This window comes from Apus apus, chromosome 6, assembly GCF_020740795.1.
Source record: "Apus apus isolate bApuApu2 chromosome 6, bApuApu2.pri.cur, whole genome shotgun sequence".
Lineage (NCBI taxonomy): Eukaryota > Metazoa > Chordata > Aves > Apodiformes > Apodidae > Apus > Apus apus.
The window spans coordinates 4,142,962-4,170,535 of record NC_067287.1 but is presented as its reverse complement, the minus strand read 5'-3'; the positions used below and the strand labels follow the sequence as shown (position 1 = coordinate 4,170,535).

Here is a 27,574-nt window from a genome sequence, read left to right as displayed (position 1 = left end):
TTTCCTCAAAGGTTAATGCATTTATATAGCAAATAAACTAAATTATAGTAGTAACAATCATTTTTATTGGAATATTTCAGATAATTTCCTGTACTTTTGCAACATTCTTGATGTAAAAAAAGTATTTCTTCCTATTGAAATCCTTCAGTTTTGACCAAACTATCAAACTATGAGGCTTCCAACAGCACCAATGCTAAATGACATATCAATAACTTAGGGGGTTTTTAACAGAAAAAAAAAAAAAGGTGTTGCATCAGGGCTACATTTGACAGAATTAAATCAGTGTATCGCCCTGGTTACGTTCAAGTGCTCCGAAAATTATTCTGTTTGAAACCAGGAAATTAAGCCCCTTAAATATTGAGACATGAATTCTGCACGTTTCTTTAGAGCACAAGGGTGATGTCATTTTACCTAAAGAATCAGACACTAAACAGGTAAGTAGCAAACTCCCAGCAGGAACATTCCAATTCTCATGCTCCTTTGAGAAATATTTAAGGTGAAATCAACTCTTTTTACACTAACAAATCACAACTAAAGTTTTTCATTAACTATTAGATGAGAAGACCTACTGAAAAACTCTGAGGGAGGCTATCAACACATGACACAGCATCCCCTATGATCTAAAACAATTCCTATCTGCTACACAGCAGAACTTAAGCTAAGTGGGCCAGACTAAACTCATTTCTTTCTGAAGATATTCCCCAGTGAGCTTTAAGGTCTGGAGGCAAGTGAAATACTGTATATTCTCATTAGATAAACTACAGCCACAGAAAACCAGGTGTAACACAATGAATTTCCAAGTTCAAAACTTTATGTTTCCCACCTACACAAAGCCATCAGGACTGTCCCATGCAAGCAAGGGTGTGCTGGGATCTCCCAAACAGTGCTATGACAACTAAAGCAATTATACCAAAATAGTATTAGCTATATTTATATTGGGGATAGTCTTACCACAGTTCTTAAAAACCTGTTCTGCTTCTCAGGAATTACCCTCATCTTCTCAGCCTTGTAACAGCATAATTAGTCATTTTGACACTTTGCCTTCCATGGTGACTAACAAACTCCTCCCACTCCTATAATTCAGTGGAGATAGCTCAGGTTTAAATTATATGGTTCAGGTAATATTTACTCACATTATCTCATTTTTTCCTAATATATTCTTTTAATTCACTGACATGAACTACAGCAATTGTGTTGTTTCCTCCCACTCCCAAGTGGAAATGTGGGGAGATGTGCAAAACACATATCAAACCTGGTAACTGAAGGAGCTTCCATAGTAAGATTTCATGTTAACAACTTGCAGTTAAAAAAGAAAACTTTTCTCCATTTCCCCCCAGTTCAGCTAATACAAAATCAGCCTCCAGTTCACCATATTCTCACTGGTCAGCAAGACTTTATCATGGAGGAGCTCTGCACAAACCTGCTTTTTACCAAATTTTGTGCTGTAGTTACTGTTTTTTCCTCAAGTCCACACACATCAATGAAACACAGACTTCTGCAACAGCAGAACAGTTAAAGTGTCAGGAGTCCACATGAATGGGCTCTAAAACATACACGGTACAAATTAACCAAAGATACATCTGCTGTGTAATCTTGCCGTATTAAACTTATTTAAATTTTCAAGTTATATTACTCAAATCACATAGCTCTTACTTTCTTTGAAGTGCAAAACACATTCTTTGAAGGGGTATGAGCTAATTAGCAAAGCAGGTATGCACAAGCTGCAGGTACCTTCTCAATCTGCAAGCTACTCAACAGGAGATACTTCATGACTTTTAATACCCATCATCCCATAAGTATGACAGAAACAACTGAATCATATTTTAAATATCCTGGAGGTATTTAAAACAAGTGTTGAGGTGGTGCTTAGGGCCATGGTTTAGTGGTGCATGTGGTAGTGCTGGGTTAACAGTTGGACTCAATGATCTTAAGAGTTTTTCCAAACTAAATGATTTGTTGCTTCTTTACATGCAGCCAGGAAAATACAAAGATATTTTCAGAGCTGTTCTTACTGTTTATTATTCATGCCAAAGTGGAAGTTAGCACTTAAAATAGTTTGAAGAACTACCCTTACTTTTGTGCTTAAATCAGTGAAGGTAGGATTATGGCATGCAAATCCCTTGGGATTAAATGCCCTCATCAAAACATCTTGTATTAAAAGGGAAATGGGCATAAACAACTCCAGCAGCTTGGAGCCCAAGTTGGTATCACAGTGATCTTTGCAATTCATAAACACCAACAGTTGGGATGGTTTGCAGAGGAGTGCAAGCAACTAATTATTACCTTTTGCTCAAGGGCACGTACGGTGTGCTCTACAGGTATCACCACTGCCTTCTGCCTAATGTATTGCCTCTTGAAGCCTTTCAATATAACAACTTGCTGACACACTCTGAAGGATTCCTAGTGTTACCAAACTGCTTTATATTCAAACAGAACTCACCACAGCTTCTGGCAGATGTTGCTAGGAAAGCAGCAACAGTTACAAAACTGTGATTGGTAGAGAAATTCCACATTGTTCATTGAGAAGCAAATTAACTTCTTACTCAACATAGAGGTTTTTTGACAAAAAATACTGATGCTTTATATAAAAGTGTGCAGGTCTGTCTTTTTATGGAACTTGATTTTGCACCATATTGGAACTTCTGCCTTAATGATCAATTTAAAACAAAATAAACCTAGTTTATCAGCTATGTTTTTTTTATTAACAGCAAATGAAAAAGACGACCTGTTGGAGCAGAGTGAGGGACTGTTGGAGCTGCCCATCATTTTCCCTTTAAAGTTTTGTAGTAAAGTGCAGACACATTGTAGCTAGAACTGTAATAGTAAATATTTCTATTGGCTGTTTGATGATAAATATTTTTTTCCCTGATGTATGACTAAAAACATGAAATTAAGCACTGCGTCCAGATTACTTCTGCCAACAGTCAAACCTACATTAAAAAAGGAGAAAGTACTACATGATAACTTAAGGAAAACAGTGAGTTGTCTAAAATATGCTCCCCAAGAACTAATCCTGTGGCTGAAGTCTAACATACCAGATTACATCACCCTGTGCCAGCTTGTTCTCTCTGCTGCTATACAGCACTGTGCTATTTTTCTATAGCTGAAATATCCATAAATGACAGAAGTCAATTTAAAGTGAACTTTATCTTGATGAAACCACCTAAATAAAACCTAACCCAGGTTGGAAGTCTGAGCCAACTTAAGGCTCCTTCATCCTAAGCACTGAACACCAAGAGGTTCCAAAACCTTTAGAAAAATGACAGCTAAAACATGCAAAAACATTCTGTCATGACTAGAGCCAGGAAAAGACTCTACTAGAAATAAAGGTTAGCCTGTTACTGAGACTGTGAAGTGAATTTTAAAGTAGCTAAGGTATAATTACTCAAACTAGAAGACACTCAAGGTCAATTACCAAGCTATGATAGAGGAAAAAAGAAACTCAGTGACTACAAAAAGTCAACCAACCTTGAAGCAGGAGAGCAAAAACTGCCCTTGTGACATAACAGCGGAGAGACCATCATCCACCAGCACAACCAAAGCAGCTTCTAGAGTAACTCTGCATATTCACCTCCAAATTCTTCTGTCACACTTTCTGACCAGCTACCACCAAGTTTTGAGGCACACTAGGCATCAGCTTTGGAGAATCCCAGTCCTGACTTTGGTTAACAAAATGCTTACGCTGCATTTTTTCACTAAACAGAACCACTCCAAAACAATATTAAAAATCTTGTTTGCAGTCCTGTTAACTCTGTGCAATACTTGAGGTTCTTACCACTTTACTTCAAAGCAGAATTTGGCCCGCTAAGTCTAACTCAGTTTTTTCCACCCAAAACTATAAACATTACTTTCATTTCTTCAAGTGACTGCTACTATGGACTAGGAGCAGTTTCAATATTACAAATAATGAGGCAGCACAATTTATAGAAAATGAAAACTTCCTGAGCAAAACTAAGTGTCTCAAACACTATTTTTAATGTTTTGTTATTAACTATTTCCTCACTAAATTACTTTCTTAATTTAGATTCACAGATATGCAAAGCTGTTAAATAAAACAGCAATTCAAAGACTGAAGACATCTGACACATGATTTTCAGCTAATGAATTTCAAAAGTTGAAAGAAACATTGCAAAGAATTTTGTAGAAAACAGTAGTGAGATTCTGTAAATAGACTCAATTCTTCAAAAGAAGATCAGTCACTGCGTGCAGCTTTAAAGCCAGTCTTTCAAGTTATAACTAAAATAAACCTTTATTTAGAAAAATGACACTAAAAAAGTATTAAACGATGCAAGTGTAGAAACAATCATCCCCAAAATTCCTTTTTTTTTGTACAAGAAGCTCTGCAGGTTCCAATAGCACTGCTGCATGAGTGGATTGGGGGCTGTACTCAGTTGAGTTTTCATCATTTGACTATCTGTGCTTATGGGAAGACAAACAAGAGTATCCCCATCCTCATAATGGGGAAACTTTGGTGAATAACAGCAATATTAGGCAGATAAGTGGCTCACATTTCATCTCACTTACAGTCATTTGTATAAAGACCTGCACAAGACAAAGCCAAAACACTGCTTCTCAGTATGTGGCACAATCAGGCTTTCATATGCAGTTACCTTTGATGCCTTCATGAATCTTCTCTATTTGTTCCATGATGTAACATGAAGTCTAGAAACAAAATATAACTTTAATCAACAGACTGAGAATTGATACACTACTTCCATGGAGATGCATAGCTGTTTACAATCATTGCAGAAATCAACTATTAGGATTTCCCCTCCCCGGCTAAAATGTCTAAGGCTTCAGATTTCTTCTGAGGTCTCAAATACCTAATAATGTAGGCTCCTGCAAAGAACCCAGAATGGATGTCTCTATTTAAAGTGACACAGAGGTGAATATAAATCAATAAGAGTAGCATGTATCATTAAAATATACTGGTAGCTAACATGTAGGGTCCTTTCAAACACCACAAGAAAGCTGTAAGCATAGTTGAGTAGCAGTATGAGCCAGCTTTATCTAGCTAATAGAGATAAAACACCAAAGAATAAAGCTTTAGCAACAAAAAAAACATTTTCTAAGAATGCAGAGTATGTAATTACATGTCACTGCATCTGCACTGCTGCTGGTACCTGCAATAACTACAATGACTGGGTACAGGTACATTTAGCAGATCTTTAAAACAACACACCTTCTGCTTAGTGTCTGAAGCCCTATCCTTTGATTTGCTGAAATGTAAATACAAACAAGCAAAAATCCTTACAAAGAAATGGTAATAGCTAGCTGCTTTGATACCTATAGCAACAGGGGTAAAAACAAGCAATTCAAAGAAACAACTATTTCAGTTTAAAGTTATGAAGCAGAGCTCTATATTTTGTGGTCTTTAACTTATCTGCAAGGCTCTTTCATCCAATTTTTGTAAAGAAGTGTAAGTAGCCATTCTTAAGTGATTATTAAAACTTCAGGACATCAGTCTCCTTTGTTTTCATTTTCCAAAGAAGAAACAAAAATAGTCTTCTTCATCTATGCTCTTCTGTTCAAAAAAGAAACCTAAAGACTGCAGTTCAGGCCCATGGTCTTTGACTCTGCTCTCCCTCTAGAATGACTAAATACATATAAATACTTAATCTGGTAGTTTAGCTAAAATCATTCAACTGTCTGGACAACGCAAGCTGAGGATGAAGTCTTATTTTACTAAAATTAGGCCATATTCCAGCACACAGGATGTCTACAGGATTTGGTCCAAGTCACCTGCAGTCTATATTCTTCCAATGCATTAGAAGTTGCCACAGTAAGTTACCACATATGGCTCTTCCTTCCTCCAGGAATTCAAGTTCAAGAAATCCAAGGATGCAGGCATTCTTTTTTTTTTTTCCCCCTCTTTTTTCTAAAATTTATGTTTGGAGCCCAGCAATTCATCTGGTGCCATAAAATGTTTATGGTTTCAACTTGCATGGAGAACCCAGCAGCCTTCAGAGATTGAAGAGCCATTCTTACTGTCAAAAGTGTAAGCTTCACAATGATAACTTCATGTTCATTACAGCTCCACAAAAGATACAGAAACACAACTCTTCTAGCTGCCAATAACCTTACAGAATAAAAACACACAACACCAACCAGTAAGATTTTGCTGACCACGGAACACACATTTAGCTTTTGTCAAATGCTTTTAGAACAGTACAGTCACATGCATTTTTAAGACTATCATTACACTGCCAAACCTTTGTAACGACAAAATGCAGTTTTTCCTGCATAAGAAGTTTTAAAATAACCCTATATCTTCATCTAGTACAAAGATTAAAACGTATTTTAAGTCATTATTTCCTTTTTAGACTTCCCTCCTAGGTGCAAGGAGGTGTTTTAGTATCCATTCCAAACTACGATGAACTAGCTGGCCCAACAAGCTCTTTCAGTATTTCAAAGTTATGACACTGCATTTATTTCAAAACTTTCACACCCCAGGTTAACCAGGATCAGAAGTTCTTCTGCACAGACTGTATACACTGACCCTCAAAGATGACACTATGCAAACTTTTCACTCTTACCACTTAAATCCTTATAGCTGGACTATTCATGGATTCAGGTGAGCACATGGTACCTAGAAAGCTCCCCAGTGACCTTATTTAAATCTGGGTATTTGCTGTAAGCAAGCAAGCCACTGTTTTAAGTTGTAGGCATTCATTCTCAGCTGCTGCTGCATGAAGAGCAAAAGAAGCCTCTTCTGATCTCAGAGAGAACACAGCTTCCTATACATCTGCACTCATTTTTTACAGGGTCTCTAAGCCAGCAAAAGTTAAATAACCCTCAAGTGAAGGAATGCATATATATATACACACATATATATATATAGTGTTCAAGGCAGGTTAAATGTGGCTCTGAGCAACCTGATCTAGTGGGAGGTGTCCCTGATCGTGTAGGGGGAGTTGGAACTAGATGCCTTTCAACCCAAACCGTTCTATGATTCCATTATTAAAGTCCATGTTTTGAATACTTTGAACCCATCCTAAGAGAGATTTTTAAATGGTTTTTAACTGTACCCCTATACATGCCTAAGATAAGCTTAGAACTGCCCTGCTATATAAACATCTTATTCATAAAAAAATTAAAAAACAAACAAAACCAAAAACAACCCACAATCAAACAACAAAGTCTAAAACAAAACAGAAAACTGGTAGTTTAAGATTTACTTCTGCAAAAGCTATTCTGGCTACACCACAGTCCTACCAAGCACATTGGCTCAGATAAACTGGCAGCACATTTGCAGGTTCTAGCCAGCACCCATGCAGCTGCTGTTTCCTAGCAAACATCTGAGTAACTCCCCCTGGGTTGTCTCATTAAAAAAATATGAGAAGGTACTGGTACAAAGTATGCTGAAACTGTAAGCTAATGAGATTACATACTGGAAATCACCTCAAAATAATTTTTAACTCTTTACCAGAATCCTGTGAAATTTCCAGTTGATAATATTCAAATTCAAGTTGTCAGGAAAAAAAAAAAGCCAAAGCACAGAAAAAGAACATACCAGCCTATATATGAACATATATGAAAACATGTAATAGCAGAACATGAGCTGATGCTTTGCCTTTTCTTCTGCATGGGAAAAGCCCCTACTTCACCTCTCTGGCAAAACACAGCACAAAACACAATCTTCCCCCACACCTCAGCCACTTCCAGACCAAAGTGCAGCCTGACATTTGATACACATGCTTTTGAGCCTCGCTTTGCAAGCCTGTGGTAAAGTCCTTTTTACAGATGATGTGAATTACAGGTATGCAGATGGAAGTGCTAGAAGATATTCTAGTTTTAGTCTCTGAAGTACCTTCACAGCAGTAACCACACGATTCAGAACTGTCTGTTCTCACCACTGCTACCATTTGAACACAGGATATCGTTTTGCTTTGCACTATGACATATTCCTCAGATTTTGAAGCCCCATATTTTCATAATTCAGCCAAAAAAAACCCCAAAAAAACAGCCTCAAGCCTCTAGCAATGATGACCTAAAAGAGCAACAGAAGATGTCGGTGATTTTCCCTGGTTTTAAATGAAAGCCTTGTCATTTGTAAACCTCCAATCATTTCCAAAAATTCTTACTTCACCAGTTAAGTTTCCATTAGGCTTTTGCTTGTGAAAAGTGGCCTTATTAAAAATGAAATGCATTCAATGTAAAACACAGTTGTGAGTCCTTTGTGAAAAGGTCAACTGGCAACACAAGAAAAATGTATTAAGTCAGAAGGAATTGCCTTCTAACAGAAATACATCAGACACAGTGCACAGATGTACATCACAACCCTGCTGGTCATCAGCACTCCAGCTTCATCCCACCCCTTCTCCAGAGGAGATGGGGACAAGCTGAACACTCAGAAGGTGCAGTAGAAAGGGCTCACAGAGGACACAGGTACTTGTGCAAAATCCACAGGAGAGAATAGTTCTTGCTTGTCCTTCTACACCTGAGTACCCAAGAACACAACTGTCAGTTTCACAGATCTGCAACCTACAGTCTTGCATTTTTACCAGCACAACAGTGCAAAGGAGCCAACAGCTTAGTCACTCAATGACAACACTTGCATATCAAGCCTACATGTGGAAATCGCTAAGGTTTATGGAGCCACATCACTGCACGCTGAAGCTGGAAACAAGTTACAGATGGACAGGCTGTGCTTACCTACCCTGTGTAAGCCTGATGCAAATAAATGAGAAACTGGATTTTGGTCACCTCTTACAGTGCCACTGGTGATCTCCATCTGATCTCCACTGCCCCCAATAAACAGCTGTCTGCCCTTGGACTCACTATTGCTTTGTATGTGCTGGGAGTATTGCAGTGCATGTCCCTCCCCTGTGCTCACCACCATCTGAAACTGAGCATGACAAAAGTATTTTAGTAACTTGGAGCTGTATTTTCAAAAGGAGAAGCTGAAAGTCTCATGGAGTTACAATGCAACCTGGGTATCACTGTTTAAATAATTTCTGAAAGTGGCAGTTGAGCAAAGACTCTTAAAAGCTTTTTAAAATCTTACCCTGCATTTTATATCGTATTAATCATAGTACTGGCTTTCTAAGATACACAGTTTTTACACTTTATAGTGAAAGATACATGATGTATAATGCTTGCATAAATTAGCATTTATTTTGCCCTCCATCACATCAAGTTCACTCACTTGTGATTGCACTAGAGGTTACAGAGATGCTGCTCTTCCCACACAAGACTGTTTTTTCCCCAGCTCTGAACAGGGGCTGTGCTACCTGTCCTCTCCCACCCACAGACACATTCCCAAAAAAGACACTACTTTAGGTTTCATCTCTGTCCAGCTCACAAGGCTACTGTGGGTCCTGCTCGTCTCGGCAAGAGGCAGCTGCAGAGGCATTACAGGTTTTGAGATGGCAAAACCCCCCATTAAGAAAGCATCTTGGTGGCTGTAAGAGACTTGTGGAAGGGACGGGTCTGGAGTTTGTCATTTACTTCTAGATCTCAAAATTCATTAAATCCACAATATGGCAGAATTTAGAACAGAAATAATTAAAACGTCATAAATTAAGCATATGTAGTCCTTGGCATTTGATTTCATGTGAATAACTGTAAGTCTGTAATTTCCTGTAATAAGTTCTTATTTCTGCCTTTAACCCCTTTCACCAACCACAGAATCACAGAATGGTCAAGGCTGGAAGGGATCTTAAATACCATCAGGTTCCAACCTCCCTGCTGTGAGCAAGGACACCTCCCACTAGACAAGTCTCATGGCTGTCACCTGCATGCAAGAGAGATCTCCATGCCTCGTGGTGCTTGGGAATGTGACTTAGTGCTGGACTTCGTAGAGCAGGGTTAATGGTTGGACTCTATGATCTCAGAAGTCTTTTCCAACCTATGTGATTCTATGATTCTATGCCCAAGCTAGGGGCATGACACCTTCTCCAACCATTGTGGACAGCAATACCACCCACAAATTGAATACACCACAGCACAAAACCTTTTCTTCAGCATCTCCACTCTTGCAATACTTAAAGAAAAATACACTAACAAACTCCATGTTACGGAGACCTTCAATAAAGCTACTACAACATAGAACTAGAGTGCTAGCACAGTTCTGATACCTCAGAGTGGACAAATCAATTAAGGCACCAGAAGAAGTATGTGTCAATATAAGCAAGACAATCTAAGCACTGCTTGAATTCTCTGCTGTCTTGTAAAAGCTTACACTGCAGCCTTTCCCTCCCTGCAGCCCATAATAGCCTTTTCATTAGTTGACCACATATCTTAATTTAACACATAGCAGCCTAAAACCTTTAAGCTTGTTACTCTTCTGTCAAACTTCATACAAGGTGCCTGTTGAGTTTAGAAGTTACTGGAAAAGAAAAGGGAAAGCAGAAGGAGCAGCACTGACACAGGCTATGTCACACAGGCTTGTTCCCTTAAAAAGACCAGGCTTAGGGCAGGTTTATGTGCACAGAACCACGAAGCCTTTCCTAAATAGAGGCAGTATCAGCTGGTTTGAATGTGTTAGAGACATTGGGAAAGGAGGATCCCTTCCTTAAAATACTAGTATGTCCACTACATATAAAATTACACCAAAAAGCAGTATTTTCATTTTGGTTTTACTGCTCTATTGTCTTTTGCACTTGAGGACACAACCAAATTTATTCATTCTCAGGGTGAGGAATACTAATGTTCCCCACCAAAAGTATAAAACAGTTTTGATTCACTGTCAACTGCTATTAGTTTGAACAGGGGAATTCTACATATTTTGACTTCTGGGGGGAGGAAGTAAAGTGGTAAATAGGAAATACATATCTGAAAGGCCACATTTTTTGGTCATCTCTTCCTATTCTGCTGTAGGGCCCACCCATCTCCCACTCCTGTCCAGCCAGATGAAGAATGACACAGTTGTTCGCAGACATTTCTCATTTGTGATCTTAGCATTTCCCACCTCTGCTGCAACCATGTAAAACCAGGTTTTGATTGAAAAGGAGGAAAATAAACAGTCAGCAAGCATGCTACTAATCTTGCCTTGAAGGAAAAATTCCTTTGATTCCCAAAACCTGTAACCTTGTCAGACTTACAATACACTAGAAGCACAGTATGAATTCTATCATCATTTCTGGGGCAGGCACAGTAAGAGTCATTAGTAGACATCTACTGAATACCTAGAACTCCTTACTCATTGAGCTGGGCACAAAAGGCCATCAAGCCTCCTTTTCTTTATGGGACCAGGTAGTGCCACCACATGACCAAGACAGATGGAGATAGTCCCCAGACTGCACACACTGAAGTCCTTATTATAGTCCAGGCTGCCTGCTCAAACATGCATCCCACAGAGTTACAAAAAGTTTAACTTGACCAATCAACCATCTTCTGAAAGGTAGCCCCCCTTCACAAACAATTAAGAGTATTATCCCACAAAACATAGGATGAAGCTGAACTAATGAATTTGCTCTGGAATTGACACAAGTCTGCATGGACACAGTGACTCACTGGGAGACAACATACTGCAAGAGCAGGGAGCCCCAGACCCAGGCTCTACATTGAATTATTGGCCGTAACTCTTGTCTCTTGTGTTTTCTACCTGTAAAATAGGCAACTACACACTTTCACTTTTTCTTGTAAGAAACACACTGTATCACTGGAAAAGGTTGCCTAGAGAGATGGTGGAGGCCCCATCCCCAGAGGCATTCAAGGTCAGGCCTGATGGGGCTCCGAGTAATTTGTTCTAGTTGGAGATGTCCCTGCTTATTGTAAGGGGGTTAGACTAGATGACCTTTGGAGGTCCCTTCCAACCCAAGACATTCTATGATTCTAAGTTTTTGGTACCAGCTACAGTTCTACTGTATTTTCATGACCAACTGCAGATATCTTTCTCCAGTATTCCTTGCATTATCTGCAGAATAGAACAGCAAAAATTACATCACCAACAAAACTGATTACTTGTAACTGGGCCACCACCACATTTGAGACCCACTAGATGTAGGTCTCTCTCAACCCATTTAAAACTTACACTTTAAGCAACAGGACATTTTTACTCTGTTCTGTGTCTCAGCTACATATAATCTAAGTTTTTATACCAAAATACTGTGTTGCAATGATTTAATGCTTTAAAAGAAATTAGTTTAATATGGCAATATAGGCCAGACACACAATCCTATTAAAAAAAAATATATCAGCTTTGTCTCACAAAGCCTTTATCACAAAACCAGTGACCTGCATTAATTTCATTATTATTTTTTTTTAGCTTTTAAGCCTTTGCTGATGGAAGTCCAAGTTAACCTTTACTTTATTTTGTCCTGGGCTAAATCCACTGTGACATCCTTTTTGCCCTTTTAAATAGAGAAACTTTTTGGAAGTCTTCCAGTACTTTGAAATAAACACATTTACAAGATATGCAACAATTAACGTGAGTGGTAATAGAGGCTCCCAGACAGTTCTCAAGTCCCTAGGACGTGATGCCCAGATCTGTTTATATAATTTTTTTTTATTTAATACTTAATTTCAGAAATCACTCCCTTACCATCTTTAGCAAAGTGGGTGTGAGTTTTCTACTCCAAACAAAAAGTGATATGGGAAAGGAGAAAACACTGTAATAAAGTGTGCAAAAAGCAAAATTACATTTTAAAAGGCAAAAAACCCCACATTAAAACATACAAGTTTATGTTTAATGATGTCTGAAAGAAAGAGCTGACTGTTTGTACGGGACACATTTAAAGTGACCATTTCACCCTGTAGATGGTTGCCTTGGAGCCAGAGGACCAGCTGCATGAGATACAGAGATCTGAAGATAGTGATGTTTATGCACCTAAAAGTTGCTATCTGTCCACTTCTGGACTGCTGCTTGGATTACACTTTTCCACTTATTTCTCAAAATGGAAGGTTTAATGCTTTTTTACATCAGTCTTCACAGAAGACCTTAGATTCTCAACAGCAGTGAATTTGTCAGACAGCTTCCAATCCAGGCTTTCACAGACAAGGTAGAAATAGGATGAGAGGATATTTTTCAAAACAAATTAAAACTGGCAAAGTCTAAGGTCTTTTACTACTGAATATGAAGGGACCTAATTGAAATAGCTCCCAAATCACCTGCAATTGTCTCTGAAAAGTCACAGAAGTCAGAAAAGCTCCCAAAGACATGAAGTGCTAGCAGAAACAAACCTTACTCCAAAAGAGAACAAAAAGGGGCAACAAGAATTACTAACAATCCTTACTTCCATACCAACAGGTTACCCAAACCAGTGATGAAGCAAACTATTTGTACATAGAGGACTTGCCAGTCGAGATTCTTCAGGGGAAAACAAAATTCACATAAAGACAATTTAAATTTCCCCTTTTGACAGGAAATGCATCTTGACTTTAGTGATTTTTTTTTCATACATTTTAGAGAAGAGGAAATATTATCTAGGTTACACCACCATGATGCAGGAATATCACAAGACACAAAATTGCATTGTAGAAGTAAGAACCAGTAGTTGCTATGAGAATGGCAGAACATTTCAAACATGCAGGAAATCTGTCTTCAGTCTAGTATGCTTTAGAATTTTCACTGATGGCTTCCAGAGTACACACCTGGAAATCTTAGCAGGTACCACTGAGCTCTGGGAGTTGTTGCAAGTGAACACTAAAATTTTAATGTATCTTTAATTTAGGTGTCTCTTTTGATTGAGAGCTTGAACCTTGGAAAAGGAATTGAGTGATTAAATTCTGAAGTACAATCTGCACAAAGTTCACAGAATCTTGCTTTTTTTAGTGTATATTTAAGTCTGGAATGGTTAAGACAAGTTTCATCTTACCTGAAAACAAGAGATGAACAATTCCCAGGATCCCTTCCAGATCAAATTTCTACAAGTGTCATACAAATCTACAGAAATAATGGAAATGGACTGGAGGAAAAAAAAGGAAGATTCTTCCAAATCAGTGAGAGGTCCCAGCATCAGCACCACCCATCCTTGTATATCTCCTGCTAATCTTCACCAGTTCTGTCCTTCACAGCCTAGTTTTTCTGCACTGAACCTCAGTAGGGAATACACAAATTCAAAAGAAATTTAGCATAAAGTCCATGTAACTGTCCTAAACCCTGTGCAAGCTGCTCTGCAGAGACACTGCTCAGCCCAGTGTTCTTAAAAACATAAGCATTTTTAAGTTATCAGGGAAGTAGTCATGCAGTACTTTTCACTAGTACCTATGCATTCACTATGGATTTTCAGTAACCAGTTACAACAATGCAGAAAGATTAAACCTCCAAACTTTTATCACTTTTTACACCAAGCAGAACGTTTTATAAATATATTATTTTTAAAGGTACAACTAAACAGAGCACTACTACAATCTTCTAGTTAGGTTTGAATGTCAAAGCATTCAAATAACTCCTTATTTGAGAATGACTAATTATAATATGTTCCATTCGGGGAAAAAAAGAGTTCAATATCCCAGTATCAAAGAAACAAAATGCATTCTCCTAATTTAAGATTAAAAACTACTGTTTCCTCCTCAGATCTGTCAAATCCCAGAAGCACCCGATACAACAGGATAAGGTTGACAGGAAACCCTAAGACTTTCAAAAAATACTATTTTGTATATGTGGCTAAGCCCTGAAGCTGAACCAGAAATTACACCCAAGCTTAGGACAGTAAGCCTTTTTGCCAATGAATTTCTTGTAAAGTCAACAATTATAATTTATTCTGATCCTTTGTGTCACCATATTAGTAGTTATTTTTCAGGAATCTCAGAGCAGCAACAAATAATGCCATAGAAGAGGACTGATATAATTACAGGCTGAAAAAGACAGGCCAGCACCCTTACACTCAAAACTATCCTCTGTGGCTCCTTCATACCCCATATGTTGATAATAAAACTGTTTGAATCATACCTATGAGACAGTTTTACTGATATTGTATCAGGTCCCTGGGTTCTTGGTATGAGATACGATGTCACTAGCACTATAACTATGCAAATTTTGTGATACAGGATCCCACTGGACACAATATTACATAGGTAATTCACAGTATGAAACTGTGCATTAACAATAAGTCTAGTGTTGTATAAATGAAGCCACTATGTTTATTGAACAGCTCACCATCCTACAATGAAATCAAATTTAAAATGCAATAAGGAGCAACTGATGTGCTCACAGTGAGGATGGCAACATTGGCACTTTTTTCCCCAAACAATGTAAATTTTGCTTCGTGTTCATGTGACAATGCTTCACAGAAACTTCTAGCACTGACACTAAACAAATGCAACTTCCTTCCCCCACAATATTAATTAATGACTTAAAATAGGAACCTTCTGAGCCCCATTTTTAGAAACAACCATGTGATTTTCAGCAAGAATTTAACTGTATTCACATGCAAGCATGATTCTCAGTTTCTACTAATAATAAGAGAATAAGTGATAAATGATAAAGACTAAGAACTGTAGCAGTAAAAAAACAACAGCTTGGGGATATCAACCCACATGGCACTGAAGCACCTCAGAAGTATCATCTTCTGGTCAGAAAACACCTGCACTCTAATTCTGCATCTGACTTCAAATATCTGGATGACCTCAGGCAAAGGATGCTCCTTACCAGCTCCTATCACGTGCAGTAACATCTCTTATTTCCTGCACTAGAATGTGGTCAGTGCTTTATATACATACCTATAAAAAGATAGGTCTGAAAGACCTTAAAAATCAGCATTGCAAGAAAAGACAAGAGAGATGCAATCAGGTATCTGACGGTACAAGCAGCTGGAAACACATTTCTCTTGTCTGTGCTTTCAGTGATTTCTTCCCTCCTCTATTAATGTATAGGTTTACAGGAGCTGGGGAATACAGGGACTTGTAAAAAGAAGTCTATTTTTGAAATAAATCTGAAGAAAGGTAACAGGCTAGCATGATAAAGTGAATTTGATAAAGAGCCAGACTTGGGAGCTAAAAGTACACTATTTCACCAAGGTGCTGTGAGAATTAATAAACCAGATAATTTTGTGAAGTAAATGGCACAGTAAATGTGTAAATTGTCTAATATGGAGAGGGGGGAAAAAACCCCACAGTATTCCCTTGAAATACTTAGAATGCCTTTGACTACAGATAGAAAACATAAATGACACACACTACAATCAGCTGAGAAGTCTCCCACTGAGAAGCACTGACTTTAACTAAACAATGTAAGGTTTTACTCCATTGAGAAAAAACAGAGCTGTAACCAGGCACTCAGCAAGAGAGAGGATGAACTGACTGGTTCTGATGACTAACTTGTGTGCTTTCACTACAGGGGCAGCTTCAGCAGGAACTTTTCCTAAAGTTTTCTTTCATGCCAACCCCCTGCACAATACAAAAACCGTAAGAGTTTTATTCTCTATTTCAAAATAAACAGCAGTTTAGGTGACATCTTACAAGGCAGAAAGTTCAGACTCCATCCCATGAACATTCTGTCCTCTGACACGCTGCTGCATTTTATCATCATACAATGCAGAGAAAACTATATATCTATTTTCAAAATTTGAAAAAAAAAAATAAACCCCTCCTCTCCAAATATGGCCTAAAGCTGTTATGAAGCAACTTATTTTTAGAAAAAGCACTTATGCAGATACTTAATTTTAATTAATAGTCTCACTGACTTCGACATTTGCACAGCAAGACAACTCCACGCTTCAATTAAAGGATGCACATAAATGCTTTGCTGATTCACGGCCAAAAGCATGACAGGAACATCATTATATGAAATGCTCGTAAAATTTCAAGAAAACTAACAGCAACCTCACCCTCAAACAGACACTAAACATTAGAAACACTAATACAGCTTGAGCACAGGTTACAGGTTGCTGAATCTATGAATACAGTCAATGAAATTATTGCAGAGTGGGCAAAAGAACTTTGGGGAAGTATCTTAACTAAGCAGAGATGACATGATCCACAGCTCTCCATCCCTGGCATTGACTATCTGCCAAGATTGAGACTTCAGGAGTTGAGAATTCTTTATGAGAAGAGTGGAGGTAGCTGCATCTTTCCTTCTGATGACTTGCTCTTCTCTTCCCTTGTTCACATACCAGATAAACAGATTTATTTCAATAAACAATTAATTACATCCATCTCTGTTGCACCATAAATTATACTGAACATCTTCAGCAGACATTCATTTTCAGGGAACAGTCATTGTGAGTTGCAATAATGCCTATCATAATATACCTATAATAAATCTAGTTTTCAAATAATATGACACAAACGCTAGGTAAGTAATATCCACAAATTGTAAGCTTTAAATTTAAGGCAGAATCCTTAAAGTTAGTTGCTAATAAATCTTTGTTGCAATACTCTGGTCCTATTTGTAAGCAAAACTCTGGCACCTGACACCCACCTCTCTCTACTCACAACTACCAACTGATAATATCAGAAGTTTAGGCATTAGAAAATACCTTTTGTTTCAGGACAGTCAAGTGATATATAAAAAGTAATCCACACACACAGTTTTATTAAGACATCAAGAAAACTACAGCTGATAGCCTAAACTGAGCTGAATGCATAAACCTGAAAGTAGCCACCAAGAGTTAAATGGGTTAAATAAAAGCTAAAGATGAGAAGTGTCATTCCAAATAATCTGCTTCCTTTCTCCCCCTCCCTGATGAGCCGGACTGCTGGTCAAATGGGGGGACAGAAGCTACAGGAGTTCACTGCTAGCCAGAGTCTTCACCTCTTTGTGATGCTTCTTTGGGCATGCATCTCAACCAGAGCCTCCAGCCAGCCCTAGAAGGACCACCACCTGGAAAACTAGAGCACCGAGATAAAGTCTTTCACTTGTAAAATCTGCAACAGTAACAGTAAACAAACAAGGCTCAGCATCACAGCGCTGCACTACAACAACTCTCCTCCTCATCACCTAGAGCAGAAGGTACAGGATAGGTCAGAAAACAGACAACTCGGGCAACAAAACGGCTAGAAAAGTGCAGGTAGAAAAAAAAACAAAACAAACCCATCTGAGCCATTTCCTAACAGGATCAATTTAGCCCCGGGACAGTGGATTAGCTGCAGCTCAGCGTCAGTCCTGCCAGGCTGCCCTGTGCTCACACGGCAGCGTTCACAAGCTAAAACAAAGCCCGGCCAAACCCGACTTGGCTCCGCACAGCACCAGCTTGTGCTTTTCTGCAACCGTTTCACACCTAATTTACAGAGTACATTATCCAGCCACGTATCGCTGAGATCTAACCTGGAAAGTGACTAAAATCAAAATCTGTTAATTGATTAATGCTTAAGTGAAACGTGGAAAGCAAACATAACACACAGGGAGACTTTCTGAAAATGCATTATTTTTTTAACCCGACTCCATTAAGCAGTTCAGTACTTCTAAACGATTAATGAAAAAGCTATCAAGAAATACTACAGAAGAGGAATGCTGACTCTCTGTGAACACACCAACCCATGATGAAGTGCTAAGACCTTTTCAGTAGTAAAGACTCAAGACAGGGCATTCAGAGAACTACAGGGACTTGTGAACTTGCCCACTTGATCCAGAAGCTGAGTCTGATTTTCATTATTTTGATAAAACCTCCCTCAATCACAGACTCACTCTTAATACTCCTCAATTAAGAATACAACACAGTTGTCATTCTCAAAAAATTGAGAATTGACAACACATTTGCTCACACTAAGGTTTAGTAAAGAATAGAAAAGTCTGCCTAAACATCCAGAACAGAAAACTTTAACCTTAAAATTAATACCAATTCATCTAAAAGAGAATCAGTCAATGGGTGAATGCATATACATAAGGATTATTTCCACAAATTTTACTTGGTTAAGCAGGACACTGCTTCATTTACAACTGTTACTTTTTAATCATGAACTGAAAACAAGTCCAGGAAGAGCAGGAGTAAGTTTCTAAACAAACAAGTAATGTAGATGCTTTTTAAAAGGACTGGACAAAGTAGTCCTTAAAGCTGCATTCACAAACCAAAGCTGACCTCAGGCATCACATCAGTATGTGTAAGATAACCTATGTGAATACTGACCTTGATACTACTACAGGAACAACTTTTGCACAAGGAAGACATGCTCTTTAACAAATATTTTCCAATGTATTAGGCATACAGAAGCCTTTTTCTGCATCAAGAACTGCATGTCACATTCCTTAAACTGTTTTTCTTAACCAAATATGCTGTGGACAACCTAGGGAGGATGCCCCTCGGTGTTCCTCTTTAAGGTTCTCATCTACAGTTTCCACCAACAATGAAAATATGTGGATTCCCGCCCCCCCCCCCTCCAAAATCAGTCACATTTAGGATCAGCTTTCTTAAGCTCATGTGCCAAGCAAATACCATAAGTGATTATAGACTTTCAACACTAACAGAAGCTACGATAGAGATTTTTATTGACTTTAAATCAAGCACAGATCCAGAGCCCACAGTAATGCAAAAGCAGGGAAAGCAGAGAACAAGCTGCAGCAGAAATGGCTGTATCAAATGCATGAGAATCTGATAACAAAACTATTGACTGGTCTAAACACAAACAAAGAAAAAGCAGCAGTCCCACATTTACCAGGCCTTCCTAGAACTACTTACACACAAAAGACTGGTAAAACGACATGAGATCTATTTGACTGCATATCCCAACACCAGTCTTCCAGGTGGGTGCTTCATTTGTGACCCTGAAAGAGCTACAGCCCCTATCTCAGGGACAGGTAACATCATCATAATCTTGGGCAGAATGGCCATCCCACCAGACATCCATCTCATATATGAATGTACACCCTTATCACAGTCCGTACGCTCCAGCCACATATGTGTACTCTCAGATCACCCATTCAGGAGCTGCAGTAGGCAAAGGAAGCAGAGCTTGCCTACAAACATACACAGTGTTTTAACCTCTTCACAATGCTTCACATTTTCTGCAGCAGCTCTACTGATTGCTTGACCATACCACAAATCATTGGCTTTCTCTAAATCTTTCAGTTCTGAAGAGTGACCCCATACCCATCTGACCAAACATGCCCCACTCCAATGGATCTTAAAATTATTTTAAATGCTTAAACACCTCAGTCTCTTATTTGGATGCTATAAAGAGTTCTCAAGGCTTTCTTTGAATGCTGGTAGAGCTTGTTGCCTTTGCTAACAAGACTTGCCCCATCTCTGAAACAACTGTCTAGTGGCCAAAGTCCCAGCAGCACATCCCAAGACCCAAACCATAAACCACCTCCCCGAGCATGATATTAACCAATCGTTTCAGACTGGATACATTTTATACTTTGTACTCCATAGATTACAGAACAATTAAGAGGCTGGAAACAAAAAACTGGCTTAAACTTAAGTTACACAGTTGGGTGGACAGAATTCTTCTGGACAAGAATGTCCACAAGAAAGCATTTGCGTATCTAACACAAGATACTTTAAAGAGGTTTATACCGATTTAAAAATATTTTAAATAGACTCTTGCTGCAGTAAAAAGCATAATACTTTATCTCAGTAACTAAATCACCAAATATAAAACACTCCACACACCTCACAGATTACCCACACAGGATGTCCATGCTCTTGACCATTTAGCTTTCTGTCTCAAACTCTTCAAGCACTAGAGGTTCAGACTACCACAATAAATTAAAGAAAATTTGGTATAATGTTCTAATAATGTCTCTATAGTTAAATACAAGACTGGCAATGCTTACCAGGTTACACATGCTAAGCAGTTCAAGTGATGATCATGCTGATGAATGGGTAATCTCATGCCCATTTGCTTTGATTTATATGAACCATCGCACGAAATTCTAGCATATCCTCTATAAGTCAACAGGAAGGATCCCATTTTTCCCTGACCTGAATCAGTGTTTGTTCTAAACTTAGGCATTTTGTTGTTTTGTTGTTTTTTTTTTTTTTCATTGAACAGAATCAGTCTTTGCACATAGTTAAAGATGCCTCGGGCAGCACAGTCCTTTGCAATCTCAGCAACTGGCCCTATCATTCCCTGTGATAGTCTTGCTGAAAAAAATAAGATCAACCAAATTTCTCCCTGCCCTTCCAGCTGTGGGAGAAACAGATCAGACTATTCTTTGCTTCAGAAAAAAAGGCCCTGCAAAGGTCAACCTTTCATATGAAATACAGATCACTAATACTGGATATAGAACTACTTAAATTCTTGCTTTTTGCTTGTAAAACTGGGACGCCATTGTACCTATGTCAGGATGCTCTATGCTATAGGTATAAATGTGTATACACACACCCCCTCAAATAGCTTGTTTCTAAAACTAATGTATAATGGAAGGCTTGCTTACTGAATCAGAAAGAAGCCACCCAGCGATAAGTCATGGCTCTTATCCTCACAAGTATCATGCTCATGAGACAAACTGCAATTCATCATACAAGTTTTGCTGTAGACTACCCTGAGTGCACAAAAACACTAAACCACATTGTATTGACGGGAAAACTTAGGTGCGGAGTGCCAGCTACCTAACTGGTAAGTGTTATTTACTTTTACCACAAGCCACAGTTATGCTAGCTGTCTCGTGAAGAGAGACAGTCTTCTCCTCAAGACTGTTAATTCTTCTAGAACATAAAATCCAGACCAAAAACTCACATTGCAGCATCTAAGCCTATGCAGTTCCCATGCAACGCTCTGAAAGACTGTTTATTCTAGGGTACAAGCAACACCAACCTAGGCAACAGCCCACCACATCACTCTTTCCTCAAACATACCTTGCAGGCAGAAATATCAGTCCTCATTACTAAATAGTAACACTGACAGATAAAAATACATTACTTAGGGGAAACAGAAGAGGTATAAATTACCCAAGTCTTGAGTCAGACCAGTCCAGTCACATTAGGGTACCTGATGCTGTGCCACCAGGCACTGTGAAAACATACTTGGCCCAGGCTTGTAAATCCCACAGTCTACAGAAGGCCCTGCAAAAAGTAATAAAGAAGACTAAAAACCCAGCAGGCTTTGAAAGTTTACAAAGAGCTTCCAAAAGTTACCAAAGCATAGTAGTTTTAAATTCCTGAATGATCTGGAGATAGTTTTTTTTCCACTCAATCAAAACCCATTTAAGTAAAATTCATGGCAAACAGTTCAATATTTTGTTTTTATATTTTGAGGCTGTGTTAAGAATAGAATTGCTCCCTTTGAATAGGACATAATACCTGTTGACTCTCCAAACAAAGGAGAATATGAGGAGCTTCTACTAAAAGAGTCATGGTAAGAGACCCTGCAGTATTATTAAATAATATAGACAGAAAAATAAATGTCAAGCAAACACAGGAAACTTCCAGGGTTTGGAGAGCACATTAGCATGGATGACAGAATATGGGTGACAGAACACTAGAACAGGCTGCCCAGAGAGGTTGTAGAGTCTCCTTCTCTGGAGACATTCAAAACTTACCGGGATACTTTCCTGTGTGAGCTACTCTACGGGATCCTGCTCTGGCAGGAGGCTGGACTAGATGATCTTTCAAGGTCCCTTCCAAACCCCACCAGTCTCTGATGGAAATAAGTGTCCTCATATTTTGTTAGTAGAAAGATATCACTAAACCAAAGCTTGACTTCCCTGCTTGAAGACAGCTAACTGATGAAAGCAGAGGTTATGAAAAACTGTAATGAAGTTTCATAGAAGTGTACATAGAAAAGTGGTTATTAGGGTATTAAAAGCCTGGAAGATGGAAGGCTGGGACTCAAGGCTCACACTAGCAAACTGAAGATATAACAATTCTGACCCCCTGACCTTATATGTAAGGCAACACTTGGAAAAGAGGCACAGCTACAAACAGGAGGGCAAGAACAAAACCACATGATCAGCAGGCAGCTCTAGAGGATGACTGCTGCTACTCTGAATTTTATCTCAAAATCTCATGACAGTAAGTTGTGAAGGGTGTTTTCTCTCCACATCTCTCAGATGACTGGGATTTAAGGACCCAGTTACTTTTCTGATCTCAAGGGCTACCAATTTAGACCAGAAACACTAATTTATGTCAGACAGGCTTTCATTCCATCCTGCGGAGGTACAATGGAAGGAGCTCCTCAGAAGCAGGTCCTCCTCCTTAATAACAAAGTACATAACTGTCAAAACAACTTCACAAACATTTGAGATTCAGCTTCTTCCACAACCATCTCTCCCTGTCACCTGCTCAGCAGAATTACCTGCTTGAAAGGGCACATTTCACTAGATCTTCCAAGGAGTCAGGGCCAGAGATACATACGTGCTCAAAATGGAGATTTCTAAAAATATAGCAATTAAAAGTCCGTAATACTTTACTACTCCTTGGCTTAAAATAAAGCTCTGTAGAGAATTTATTATTTTTATTAGCAACACAAAATAATTTTGTGTACCAGAGACAGACTGTATGGAAGCACCTTCATTTGCTTCTGTGCAAACGCTCAGTGAGTTACATGAAGAAACAACACATAACAGACAATGTGTACAGGAAGTCAGCTGAATAATTCATAAATGTGTCCAGATCTTAATTAGAATTAAATCATTAAAAGACACAGGTATGTTAAATTATAAGAACCCCAAAGCCAAACTACTACCTTGAGAAATGCTTTAGCCTTACTACTTTGCACTCAGTCCTTCCATTTTTGCAGACAGTAACTGCAGAAACAGCATCCAAACAATTATAATGTGTGATCTTTTAACATAAATGGTAATTTGTTAGACTAGTTTTTATACTCCATCCCATGTTCTTCCAAATAAGAGCTGCCCAAAAATACTTTGCATGAAAAACTAAATGTTCCCAGTGACAACTCTGATCACGTCATTCTTTGCACATGAACATTCAAAGATGCAACAGCAAAAACCACTAGTTATTCTTGTAACTTCAAGACTAAATCCTAAATATAGCACATTTTCAAATTGTCTTTCCTAAAATTCAAATAATATGTTCATCACTTTAACCAAAAGCTAGCAAAGTACAACTTGTATTGTGCTGCAGGCCATAAAATGAATGTTCTTTCATCAAACCATGGATGGATAAAGATGGAAAGTAGTTTTTGAAAATATACAACAGTTTTGACACTGTATTCCTCCTTACAAGTTAGCCCCATCTATTTATCAGACTTCTTCCAGATCTTTTACTACCTTCAAAATAAAAATTTTCATCAATTCTTCACACCTTTATACTTAACTACAAAATATGGGCAGAAGCCCCTGTTGGAAAAAGGGAGCAGGAGTGACAGAAAAAAAAGCCATGGTGGCTGCTTTGGTCTGGCTGATGAGACTGTGGCTTAAAAGTAACATTTTTGTAATGAATTTTGTCTTCAGCACAGCACTCAAGTGCTGTTTTGTTATCATTTGCCTATCCTAAGTACCCATTCTGCTATATTAAAAAAGTGCCCGAGTAAGGGGGAAAATTATTAGAAGCCCTCTCTTTTCCATCTCACACTGATGAACCTCCACCAGCATCACTTCCAGTATTTCCTAGCACACAGCTGTATTTTGCTTGTGAATTCTATGGAATTCTTCATTTCTCTACCCCAAATTAAGCCTTCCCCAAAACTAACTAAACTGTTCCTGTACCTAGGACTGGATATTGCCAACATGTGCTGAATAGCGTTAAGGTCTAGTGCCTTGAACAAGTGAGCAACAGAAATTTTAGACTACTCATTTTCTGGAGAGCACTTGGGATGTTTGGTTTCTTATTAAGCAGGTCAGCATACTTGCCTGTGGCATTCTTTGTAAACACTCTTAATTTAGACACTGGTTTTACAGTTGGAAAAAAAGGTCTAAATTATTAAGAGATGTCAATGTTTTAAAAACTAAACTTTTGCTTTCTGAAAAATATATAGTCAGCTTTAAAGTCAGTCTTTACAAACACAGCATTACCAACACATTACTGTATACTGAGATGCAAATACAGGTCTACAACGTGATCATATGCATGTTATTTTATTGCAGTCTAAACACCAGCCCTCAGCAAACGTCCACAACATCCAACTGTGCAATGACCTAAAGGAACCATCACGACTGCAAACTCTGCCTAATCCTACAAGAAATGAATCTTCTATATAGCACCTCAAAGGGCACAGAGAGCCTACAAATTATTCCACAACTTCCCAGGTGATCTCAGGATGCTAAGACAGAGGTGAAAACATAGTTAGTCTGTCACCACATGCAACAAAGTCTTGCAAGAGGGGGAGCAGACAGAGCCCTGACCTTTCTGCAAGAGTTGCCATGGCTGAGACTTGCAGGTAAAGTAACATCAGACAGAAGTGACTGCTGCTGTTTTCAAAGACTTGATACTTTAAAGGCTCAAGTTCCCGTTGCTAACAAAATCCTTTGCCAGGATTTTCTTTCTTGAAATACTGTTTGCTGTGGGATAACAGAAGAAGTTTCCAGCTTAGGTGACTCTTCAAAGGACTCTAGGATACACCTGGAGATCTTGCAAGATGCTGGACACTAATACCAGGATATGAAACGCCTACACTGCAACAAAGATGATCTGTCCAGCTTGCTCCAAGTTTGGATGTGCAATTAAGTGACCCAGAACTAGAAACACCACCTAGATATCCAGAGACAGTTAGCTTGAAATCACACAGGAATTACTAGTAAGTTCACTTGCAAGATGTCACCCTTTCAGAAAAACATCCAGCTAAGTGACGAAATGAGCATGGACTTTGCTGGCAACTCTCAGGACTCTCTAAATACTCCTTCATGCACTAATACCACATGCAGTCTAAAAAAAACATTAATAAAACCTTTACTTAACAGCATCCCACTAATTCTTCTAAAACTCAAAAAAGTAGAGGTAACATGAAATGCAACACAAGATTTTTTTTTAACTACAAGGAAGAATCAAACCAGACTTTCTGTAATTTGTTTTCCCACTATTTAACACAGTTCCTGTACACCTCCTCTGTGAAATAAGCTGAGTAATAGTTGACTCATCGCAGCATTTTTCAAACAGTTATAACTACACACTGCTGACAAAGAAGCTTTCATCCTATAACCACTAAAACTTCTCTCAAAGCAAGATACAAGCAGAAACTTAGTCCCAATTCATGTAACAGAAGTTTTCAGAGCAGTTTCCCAAAACATTGCATGTGGAAGATGTTTGCTCTCAGTTCTCAGTAACACTTCTTATATACCTGAAGGGTTTTCTTAAGCAAGACAAGTCTCCCCAGCAACACTGGGCTATAATGACACTAATCAAATCAGCTTCACTGAAAGAAAGAAATCCAGGTTGAGTCAATGTATCAACAGCTTCTTCTGATTTCATACAGAGCACATTAAAAGAGTAAACACTGAAAAAGAACAAACACTGAAAATCCTGGCCATACATTAAGGCAATTCTTACACCCAAACAATTTGGTAATGTAACACTGTGTATCAAGCTAGTTTTTTCATAAATTATGATCTAAACAGAGTACTAGTCAATTCACCAAAAGATATCAAAGATATCCCTTTATTACAAGTGATCCAAGTATCCCCCTTGAGGCTATGGCTATCAGAAAGCATTTAGCTAGCTCCCAAGCCAATATTTTTCTTATCTGTTTTATTATGAAACTGTAACACATTTTCAATAACTTTTAGCTTTGCTATACAGACCAGCAAATAATTTCCCAGAACCCTTTAGAAAATCTGACATGTGAAATGATTTTCTAGTCAACTTGTGTATTATTAAGCTGAAAAAAACCCTCTATCGGATCATTTGATCATTGGACAGAATGAAAAAGCATTGGGAGCTTCAGGACAGATGGACAAACTTCAGGTCACATAAAACACCACCAAAGCTGGATCTGAAGAAAAATGTGAAAGTTCGGAAAAGTGCCCTGGGTGAAAATACTTTGTGTTGCTAAGAAATATCATCCCTGATGATGGATGAATTAAATTGTCTCAGTTAGTAGAGCCAACTCCAGCCATCCCTCATTTATTAGTAGAATGTTTTCTTGTACTGGTAATTTATTTCAACAACTACATACAAATAAAAAGCCCTACCTTTAAGTGAAACTGAGAATTTCAAACTTGCATTAATGCTAGAAAACAGAACAGAGCTCATATCTTGAACAGAATTTAACAACTACATTTTCAAAGTTTACATTTTTAAATGCATATATAAATACATTCAAATGATTAAGAACTTATTTTAGGATAGTCTGCAATGAAATACACTCTTCAGCTTCCAAAATTACTCTATATACAACCCAATGAAGGATAAAACTTCAAATATTTCCAAGTACAAAACAACATAAATATTCAGGTAATCCAATTTTAAACATCTCTAAGAAAAAAGCATATTCATTTGTCATGTATTGTTATGATGACACCAATATAAAAACTAAGCATGAAGGAAAGTAACGCAAACCACCTGCTTTTCTCAGTTGGAAGTTGTCTTCATTGCTTCACCCAGTTCCTTTTTTAATGTGTTACTTACAGGCTGTTTCTTCTGCAGAACATATTTGTGAACCTACAGCAGAATATCTTTCCATTTCTGAATTATGCACGTTCTGGTAAAGTCCCACCAATCATACCTGTTTTGCCTGCTGTGCACTGTGTTAAGAGAAGCCCTTTCAAAAAGGTTATAGCTGGAGCAGAGGAAGGAAGGCCACCAACTTGACTCTTCCCACAGGCTGCACAAGGGGCCAGAGGAGCTCTCCTGAAAGGGGAAAGAAAAGCAAGCTCATCTCACCTGGCACAGCCTTCAATAGCAGGACATCA

At 38.4% G+C, this 27,574-nt stretch overlaps 1 protein-coding gene across 13 annotated transcripts in view; it reads right to left on the bottom strand.

Annotated features, from left to right (window-relative positions):
• The window catches only part of GTDC1 (glycosyltransferase like domain containing 1), a 184,079-nt gene that overhangs the window by 146,039 nt on the left and 10,466 nt on the right, over positions 1-27,574 (bottom strand). For 8 of the 13 annotated variants that reach the window (XR_007889865.1, XR_007889866.1, XM_051623337.1 and 5 more), the window contains exons 1-2: positions 27,388-27,472; positions 4,611-4,662 (exon numbers count right to left, since the gene is read on the bottom strand). The gene's annotated coding sequence lies outside the window, so the exon portion shown is untranslated. Of the gene's footprint in view, positions 1-4,610; positions 4,663-21,716; positions 21,831-27,387; positions 27,513-27,574 lie in introns of those variants that run through there. The other 5 variants (XM_051623348.1, XM_051623346.1, XM_051623338.1 and 2 more) reach the window with 4 other exon arrangements.